The sequence below is a fragment of the Vulpes vulpes genome, chromosome 4 (assembly GCF_048418805.1).
Source record: "Vulpes vulpes isolate BD-2025 chromosome 4, VulVul3, whole genome shotgun sequence".
Lineage (NCBI taxonomy): Eukaryota > Metazoa > Chordata > Mammalia > Carnivora > Canidae > Vulpes > Vulpes vulpes.
The window spans coordinates 107,676,334-107,686,549 of NC_132783.1; positions in this window are offsets into that span (position 1 = coordinate 107,676,334).

Below are 10,216 nucleotides of genomic sequence, written 5' to 3' on the forward strand. Positions count from 1 at the left end.
GCCATCAATTTGCATGGTGTTAGCACAGGAAGTCCCACATCCCAGGAAAACCCTCAATCCCAAAGGGACAGGATGGCTAAAAGTCAGAAGGCAGCAATCTTACTGTTTTGAGTTTTAAAAGGAGGGGTATGGGACTGCCAGAGCCACTCAAATTGAAGGAAGGAATCACAGAAAAAAAGTTACAACCAAGAGAGGTATGATTCCAAATATATATGCAAAATATATATACAAACTTACCTTAGATGTTTGTTTTTGGGGAAAAGGGGGAAAAGATGCCAAGAAGCGTGAAAAAGCAAAAATTGCAAGACTGAAAAAGCTGAGCCAGTATGACAGCTGCCACTCACTGCAGAAGACACGGAGTTTGGAGTTTGAATCCACCAAGTTTAAGGATCATAATAAATACTTCATACTTACCCTAAAAACCCTGGAAGGACCACAACTCTTCTCTATTCTTCTTCTCTATTCTAGGACTAAGGACTAAACCTAAGGACAAAACTGAAACTAGCCTGAAAACAGCATAAACTAATTCTGTGCCAGATGAAAGTCATTTGCTAGTAATTTAATTCCTAATAAAACAAAAATCAACATTCTTTAAAAGACAATTAAAAATCAGAATGCCAATAATATATAAATTGTATTGATACATGTTTAAATTATTTGATAAATGGCAAAAAATAAGACACACAAAGTACAGGGTGATAGAACACATTTTAAAGAAAATAGCATTCAATGTAAACCAACAAAACCTGAGATGCAATTAGCAAATAAGGGATATTCGGTCCACTATTTTAAGTAGTTCAGTCACTTAAAAGGAAGAACATGGTTATGACGTTTATGTCGTCAATGAGTGTACATACAGTAGGGACTCTCAGCAAAGAAATAGAAACTATTTTTAAAAATAGAAAATTCTAGAACTTTACAAACACTTCAAGGAGAAGTTTATGCATGAGTTTTAATAACAGATTGGCAATTTCAGGATAGTAGAAGAAATAAATAATCAGTAGACCTGAAGATAAATCAATAAAAATTATCTACCATAAAAATCACAGGAAAATGTTCAAAGAAAGTTAAAGGGTGATTAAAAACCTGTGTAACAATATCAAGCCTCCTTACAAAGTTGTGTGGAAGGAGAAGAAAGAATAAAGCAGAAGCATAAAAAAAAATAAAAAATAAAGCAGAAGCATATTTAAAGTAATAATGGCCAAAAAATTTCCCAAAATTGATAAAAAAAAATATTACATTAGATCCAAGAAGTTCAGTGGACTCCAAGCAGGGTAAACATGAAAACTCATGGAAACTTTATAGTCACACATCTAAAAACTAAAGATTAAATGAAAACTTTAAAAATATCCAGAAACAATGAAATACATTCATTGCTAGTGGCTAACAATGCAATGATGGTTGACTGATCAAAACAATTAGGGCCTGGAAACAGTGGGTGACATCTTTGAAGTTTTGAAAGAAAACGTACACATAGAATTCTATATCTAGTAAATGGATCCTTCAAAATGGAAAAAAAAAAAAAAAGGTGTTCTATATGTTTACAAATTGAATTAAAATAAAAATTTAAAAATCTCTCAGGGATCCCTGGGTGGCGCAGTGGTTTGGCGCCTGCCTTTGGCCCAGGGCGCGATCCTGGAGACCTGGGATCGAATCCCACATCAGGCTCCCGGTGCATGGAGCCTGCTTCTCCCTCTCCCTCTCCCTCTGCCTATGTCTCTGCCTCTCTCTCTCTCTCTCTCTCTCTCTCTGTGACTATCATAAATAAATAAAAATTTTAAAAAAATCTCTAAAAAAATAAAATTAAATTTTAAAAACTTGAAAAATTTTTTTCAAGTAAACAAAGGCTGAGAGAATTTGTCACCAGCAGAGCTGAGATAGAAATAAAGGAAATTCTTTAGGCTGAGGGAAAGTGATACCTTATGGAAACATAGATATACACAAATGAAGAGCATGGAAAATCGTTAATATTTGGGGTAAAAAAGTGTTTATTGTGTTCCCTTTAAAAGAGACCTGACTTTTAAATGCATGTTATAATAATTCATATTAGAGTTTATAGACCATATATGTATAGTAGCATAAAGTATCCCAGAGTTGGGGTTAAGTTATATTGTTACAAATTCTTCTATTTCATCAAGTGACCTGTTAGCAACTGTAAATAGACTCTGATAAAGATGAATATGGCAATATTCCTTAAAGCATCACTGGAAATAATATAAAAGTATAGATAAAAATCATTAGAGAAATTAAAACCAAATACTGAAAAATAATTAATAAGGCAAAGGCAGCAGAAAATAACAGAATGGGGAGAAAATAATGAGACAAGGAGAATAAAAATAGCAAAATAATGGCTGAAAATAGTTATGAATAAAAGAATTATTAGAAGAGATAAATAGCTATTTTTTTAAGATTTTTTATTTATTAGAGAGAAAAATGAGCTGAGGGGGAGGGACTTGGGTAGGGGAACAAGCAGGCCCTGCTGAGCAGGGAGCCTGATATAGGGCTCCATCCCAGGACCCTGAGATCATGATCTGAGCTGAAGGCAGACAGTTAACTGGGCCACCCAGGATCCCCAAAGTGTTATTTATTATAATGACAAAAGGATTAATTCATCAAGAAGACAAAAAAATTATAAAATTTTACACACCTGATAATAGAGCTTAAAATAAAATGAAGCAAAAAAACTGACAGGAAAAGTCAGTACTTGACAGGAAAAATAGATATATCCCACAATCACAGCTGGCAATATTAAAAAAGTCTTCTGACTTCTCATTTATAGAACACTATACTCAATAATTGCAGAGTAAATTAACAAATGTACATACTTTTCAACTGTTCAAAAATAACCCTCGATAAATTTTAAAATTTTGAAAGCTTAGAGTGTATATTCTGTTACTACAACAGAATTCAGTTGGAAATCAATAATAGGTAGAAAAGTTCCCAAAATTTTGAAAATTGAACAGTATCCTTCTAAATAATTCATAGATCAAAGTGGAAACACATTTGCCTCAAAACAAATGAAAATGCAACATCTTAAATTTGTTCTGTGGAGCTCAAGCAAAACCTGGAGGAAATTCATAACTGTCAGTATATAAAAGAGGAGAAAACTTAAAATCAATTATCTAAGCTTCTGGCTTTAGAAGCTAGAAAAAGAATAAATGAGTTCTACAGACTCATTTGACTTTCAATAAAGATGAGGCATTTCAAAGGGGACAGCCTAATATTTTAAAACAATAATGTTGGAATATTATTGCTCCTAATAATGGTAAATTTTATTTTATTATTATTTTTTAAGTAGGCTCCATGCTCAACATAGGGCTTGAACTCATAACCTTGAAATTGAGTCATATGCTCTACTAACTGAGCCTGCCAGGTGGTCTCAAAATGGGTAATTTTTTTTTAAAATAACCTTTGTCTTTTACTCCCTCATACATGAAAAAGCTAAAACTTGGGGCACCTGGGTGGCTCAGTGGTTGAGGAAATGCCTTCCACTCAGGGCATGATCCTGAAGTCCCAGGATTGAGTTTCATGTCAGGCTCCCTGCATGGAGCCTGCTTCTCCCTCTGCCTATGTCTCTGCCACCCCCTCTCTCTCTCTCTCTGTCTTTCATGAATAAATAAATTTTTTTAAAAAAGCTAAAACTTATGGTTTTTAAAAAGAAAAACTATCTTCGTGACTTTGAGGTAGATAAAAATTTCTTAGAGAATGTATAAAAATCATAAAGCATAAAATATGACATTGATAAGCTGCGACTTCAGAAAAATTAAAATTTCTATTCATCAAAAGATTGTACTAAAAATATTGTAAAGGCAAGTCACATACAGGAAAAAAGTATAACAATGAAAATATCCAACAAAGAACTTGTATCCAGCATACATAAAGATATCTTACATCTTATTAATAAAATGCAAACGACCTAATAAAACTGGTCAAAATACTTGAATAGTATAGGATCCCTGGGTGGCTCAGCGGTTTAGCGCCTGCCTTTGGCCCAGGGCGTGCATGATCCTGGGGTCCCGGGATCAAGGCCCGCATGGGGCTCTCTGTATGGAGCCTGCTTCTCCCTCTGCTTGTGTCTCTGCCCACCCCCACCCCGTGTCTTTCATGAATAAATAAATAAAATCGTTAAAAAAAAATACTTGAATGTATATCTAATGAAAAAATTGTATGTGTATCTAATAAGCATATGAAAAAGTTCTCATTGTCAGAATGCATCAACAAAATATGAACTGAAACCACAATGATATCTTTTCTTATTAACAAAGCTGGCAATACCAAATTTTTTGAGGGTAGAGAGCAACTAAAATTCATACATTTTCTGATGAGAATGTAAAATGGTATAACCATTTGCAAAAGATTTTGGCAGTTTCTTACAATATTAAACATTCACTTACCATATGACCAAGTGATTCTATATCAAGGTATTTATCAAAGAAAAAAAAATGTGCCCCTACCAAAAGTTTGGTACAAAAATTCTGTAGAAGATTTATTACATTTGGAATACTTCAAATATCAGTAGGAGAATAGATAATCAGATTCCATGCCATATTTATAAAATGGAAAATTACATTTAGCAATAATCTTAAGAGTAATTTATACATGCACACATAGACACATACAAATATATATACACACAAATATATATATACACATGCACACACACACACACACACATATATATATATATTCAAGAGCATAATTTCAAAAATATTATGTTAACCAGAAGAAGCTAAGCCAAAATAAATAAATGAATAAAAGATTCAAGTTATATGATTTTCAGGGGCAGCAAAAGAAGTCTATGTGACTAAAATCAGAACATAGTTGGGGCGCCTGAGTGGCTCAGTCAGTTAAGCATCTACCTTTGGCTCAGGTCATGATCTTTGGCTCAGGTCATGATCCCAAGGTCCTGAGATCAAGCCCCTGTGGGGCTCCCTACTTAGTGCTTCTCTCTCCCACTCTGCCTCTACCTCCCCCTCTGCTTTCCCCACCCCCATCTCGCTAACCCTTAACTCATGTGCACTCTCTCTCTCAAATAAATAAAATCTTAAAAAAAAAAAAATCCAAATGAAGCTTACCTATAATAGGTTCTCAGTGAGGTACAGGAGAGATTTCTGAGATGAAAGAAATATTCTGTATCTAGATTAGGAAGGTTAATATACAGGCTTATCTACTGATAAAACTTACCAAATTTACACTTAAGACCTAATGATTACACTGTATGTTAATTTTACTTTAATTTTTAAAATTTTACTGATAAAATAAATAGTATGCTTATCAATAAGCATAATTGGATCAGGCACAGTGCTGTGTGACAAGCATTATTTGACCCTCCTTCAAAAACTACAAGGCAGGTACAATTACCATTGCAATTTTCCACATGGGAAGATTAAAGTTTAGGGAGGTTAAATTATTTGCCAAAGAAAACCCACAGAGTTATTATATAGTCCTCAGCAGAGGAGATTTTATTTTTTTAATAGATTTTTATCTATTTATTCATAAGAGACTAAGAGAGAGAGGGAGGGGGGTGGCAGAGACACTGGCAGAGGGAGAAGGAGTTTCCCTCCATGCAGGGAGCCATATATGTACTCAATCCCATGACTCCAGGATCATGCCCTGAGCTGAAGGCAGATGCTCAACCACTGAGTCACCCAGCCGTCCCATCAGAGAAGATTTTGAATGCAGCAATCTGATTTGAGAAAACCCTTGAGCATGATTGTATGCAGTTTCTGAGTAACATGGTGGTAGTTTAAAAAAAAAAAAGTTATTAACCATTTTCTCTAATCATGAGTTATAATGAAATTTTAGAGGCAACTTGATGTAATACAAAGAACATAGAGTCTAGAGTCAGGAATCTTGGGTCTGTAATGAACTCTGTGACTTTAGGAAAATTATATATCATTTCCCTAGGACTCATTTTTCCATCAATAACATGAGGGATGATACAGGTGATATAGATGGATCTTTTCAGTTCTAACATTCAGTAACCTGTAATTCCAACAGCATTTTAGGGGTACTGGCAGGGAAAGAGTGTCTATAGTTCCTCCAAATAGGTTAACTCTTTTCATTACAGCTTGACATTAACAGGGGCAATGTCTATGTGACTGAACCACTGGCTTGGTTATCTCAATCTCAGCCTCCCTTCTGTCTCATGTGAAACTCATTGCTCAGCATACTGGATGAGGCAGATTCACAGGTGGACTCTACTTCCCCATAGTTGAATCTGGGCTGACCTTGAATTTGCTTTGTCCAGTAGGATGTACAGATATGTGAGTTCTGACGTCTGGCGTAAAAGGGTATCTCCACTTGTATCTTCATCTCTTGGGAATGCTCCTGCCATCATGTAAAACATCAGTTCTCCATGACAACAGGGCATTTACTTGCTTTAATTTCAGTGCCTTACCTCAGCACCTAAGAAGAGGGCTTGCTCTACAGTACATGCCCATTGAATATTTGCTAAAATCTAAAGAATTGAATCTTAAAAAGTATCCTTCAGAAACAACTCAGTTTAGATTTGCAATAACAGTGTATGAATGCCACATTGGCCATTCTTTTGAAATCACTGGGTATAATTTTTTTTAAATATCAAAACCATCATCTGAAAATTGCAGGCATCTCAACATTTACTTAGCATGGCACACAATGTAAGAACTTGATCAATGCTGTGAATTACCTTTTAATGATTCTCAGATGTTCCAGGCAATCATGACACAAGTAAAGCAGACTTTTCCCAGGCTAATGTCTCTCATTGCTAATGATGTGCCTCCCAGGGATTTTCTTTTAGATTCTGGAGTCACTGGAGTGTCATTTAGTATGACAATGTTAGTGGATGGGACTGGTGCTGTGGCATGAACTCCCCCCTACTGGCTCCAGAATCAAGTACCTCATACAAGACAATTTTAAACCACAGGGGAAAATAAGGATAAATGAAAATGACAGCAAATGATTATAATGATAATTTATGGCATTCTTTTTTTTTTTAAAGATTTTATTTATTTATTCATGAGAGACATAGAGACAGAGAGAGAGGCAGAGACATAGGCAGAGGGAGAAGCAGGCTTCTCACAGGGAGCCTTATGTAAGACTCAAGACTGATCCCCAGACCCAGGATTATGTCCTGAGCCGAAGGCAGACACTCAACTGCTGAGCCACCCAAGTGTCCCTTTGGCAATCTTTAAATGCTTTTAATTTCCTCTTTTTTTTTTTTTTTTTTTTTTTTTGTTCAATTGAAAGGTCAATCAACTTTTAAATGCTTGATTTCATTTTTAAAAATTTTAATTGTGATGGAAAACACAAATATGAATATAATTAATGAAACATCAGTTTATTTAACAGAGTTACCCCAGCAGAAAATAAATGTGAAAACTTTGAAAAAATACCATATGGCTCTACCAAACAGTAAAAATTTCAGTTTAAAATTATTAGATTGCGGGATCCCTGGGTGGCGCAGCGGTTTAGCGCCTGCCTTTGGCCCAGGGCGCGATCCTGGAGACCCGGGATCGAATCCCACATCCGGGTCCCTGCATGGAGCCTGCTTCTCCCTCTGCCTGTGTCTCTGTCTATCATGAATAAATAAATAAAACCTTTAAAAAAATAAAATAAAATTATTAGATTGCTTTATTGAGGAAATTAATTTCAGCACCTCAAATTAATACTCAAAGGAAAATATGGCTTCTTTAAAGTTACAGAATATATGCGAAAATTTCTACTGCCTTTGTCAAAAAGTGAGAGGTTCCAGCAAGAAAAATTAATCCATGTTTTAAGTCTATTGGAAATTTTACTAACATGCCTAGGGCACAACTGATAAAGTTGATTTTTTTTATATTTGTCTCAATCTGCATATGGGCTAATAATAATACTGTTGTGTGGATTACATAAATTAATATATGTAATTATTTTACACAATCTATGGCTTATTTTGTAAACTCAATAATTCTTTTGTTATCATTATGCATTTTCCTATTATTTAACAACATTCATCAAAATTTATTAGTATCTAATAATTACCAGGCCTCAGTCTAAGTATCATTCAAACAAAGTTACTATGTGCCCTTGTAAAGATTATAGTTTATTTTTTATTTATTTATTTATTTATTTATTTAATTTATTTTTAAAATATTTTATTTATTTATTCATGAGACACACACAGAAAGAGAGATAAAGAGAGACAGAGACACAGGCAGAGGGAGAAGCAGGCTCCATGTGGGGAGCCTGATGCGGGACTCGATCCCGGAACTCCAGGATCATACCCTCCGCTGAAGGCAGGTGCTAAACCGCTAAGCCACTCAGGGACCCCCAAATATTACAGTTTAGCCACTTACTTTCTACCATGCTCACTGTTAGCACACAAAACAAGCCCTTTCCTGCTCCTCCTGTTTCATAGTATCCAACTGCAAGGTAGAACAAATTCAGTCTAAGACATAGGTTCTTATACAATCTTTCTCACAAAAATTCATTTCAAGTCTATGTACTCATTATTCTTTCTTCCACAGGAGATTCCAAGCATATCTCATAGCTTTTCCCAGCACTGTCAGCTAACAAAATGAGTATTTACCACGTATTAACATATACAATTCAACTTAACAGAAAACTCTAAACACTTTACAATGTAGAACACTGCTGCTGCAGTGAAAACACTTCAGGGTGGGAAATCTGAAAAGGGAAGGGGGAGACTACTTGACATTTCTGCTTTTTCTTTGTGTACCTCCCATGTGTCCCTAACACAGAAACACCCACATAAACACAGCAAACACACACAAACAAGTACACACACCTTATAGTTATTTTGTTGTGTGTGTTTTTTTTAAATTTTAGCAAAGTATAGGAGGTGGAGATATCACTTGATATAGCAGAATCTGGTGCAACGGCCATAGATATACAATTACTGTCTCTCTCTTATGAGGCACTTGTGAGGGTTCCTAAAGAGAAACCCTACAAAATGCTGCCAGGAGTTTCCTGGGATACACAATACATCTGAGTGGTGGTGATGATTCCCTCAGTTTGTGCATTGTCAGGTCGATCTGTCTCTGTACCAATCAAAAATGTTTTATGTGGAATCTTTCAAGACAGCCCACAGTCAACCCCTTTTCCTGGGAGCCATATCTGACTCACTGAAAATACAATTTTGTTGCCAAGTTCTGAAAGTACAGCATGTTTCCAATGCACCCAGTCTCTTCCTCTGCTACCAGAAAGCTCTAGTCACAGTCTCTTGTCTTTAAACGGTTACAATTCTGAGTCATATACAGATCCCTCTGTCCCCTTAATTTAGCAAGGAACTCCTATCATTCTCTTTGACTGATTCTTTTGAACTCTAGTCCTGTGACCTAAAATGGAGGGAAGAATTCTTAATAGCTAAAAAGTGGAGTCAATCCAGTATGCATAAATAGTTAAACAGATAAGCAAAATATGGTGCCTATATATAATAGATTATTTTCAACCTTAAGAAGGAAGGAAATTCTGGCATATGCCACAACATGGATGAATCTTAAGGACATAGTGCTAAGTGAAATAAACCAGTCACAACAAGACAAAAAAAAAGTGCATGATTCCACTTATATGAGATACTTAGGATTGTCACAATCATAGACACAGGAAGTGGAATGGTTGCTAGGTGCAGCAGTGAGGAGGAAATGGGGAGTTATTGTTTAATGGATATAGTGTCAGTTTTATAAGAAGAAATGCATTTTGGAGATGGATGATGGCAATGGTTACACAACATTATGACAGTAATTAGAGAGAATTCCTTTGATATTAACTCTTCAATTCATATTAGTAAAGCAACGACTTATTTATAAAGTTCATTCTGACTCGCTTGAGTCATTTTTCTAATAGAAAATTCTTTTGAACTTAATTCTCCAGACACCTAAGCAAATCAGTATGCTTTCAAGTTAGTTTATCAATTCATGCATTCATTCAACAGGTACTTTTAATTGTCAACTAAGGTGTCAGACACTGGGGCATCTGGGTTGTTCAGTAGGTTAAGCCTCTGACTCTTGATTTCAGCTCAGGTCATGATCTCAGGGTGATGAGATAGAGACCCACATCTGGCCCCATGCTGAGTGTAGAGCCTGCTTAAGATTCTCTCTCTCTCTCTCTTTCCTTCTGCCCCTCCCCTCACCTCTCTCTCCCTCTCTAAAAACATAAAATAAAATAAGGTGTCAGACACTGCACCAAGTGCTGGCAATATAAAGGTGACTAGGCCATGATTTTTGTCCTTCAC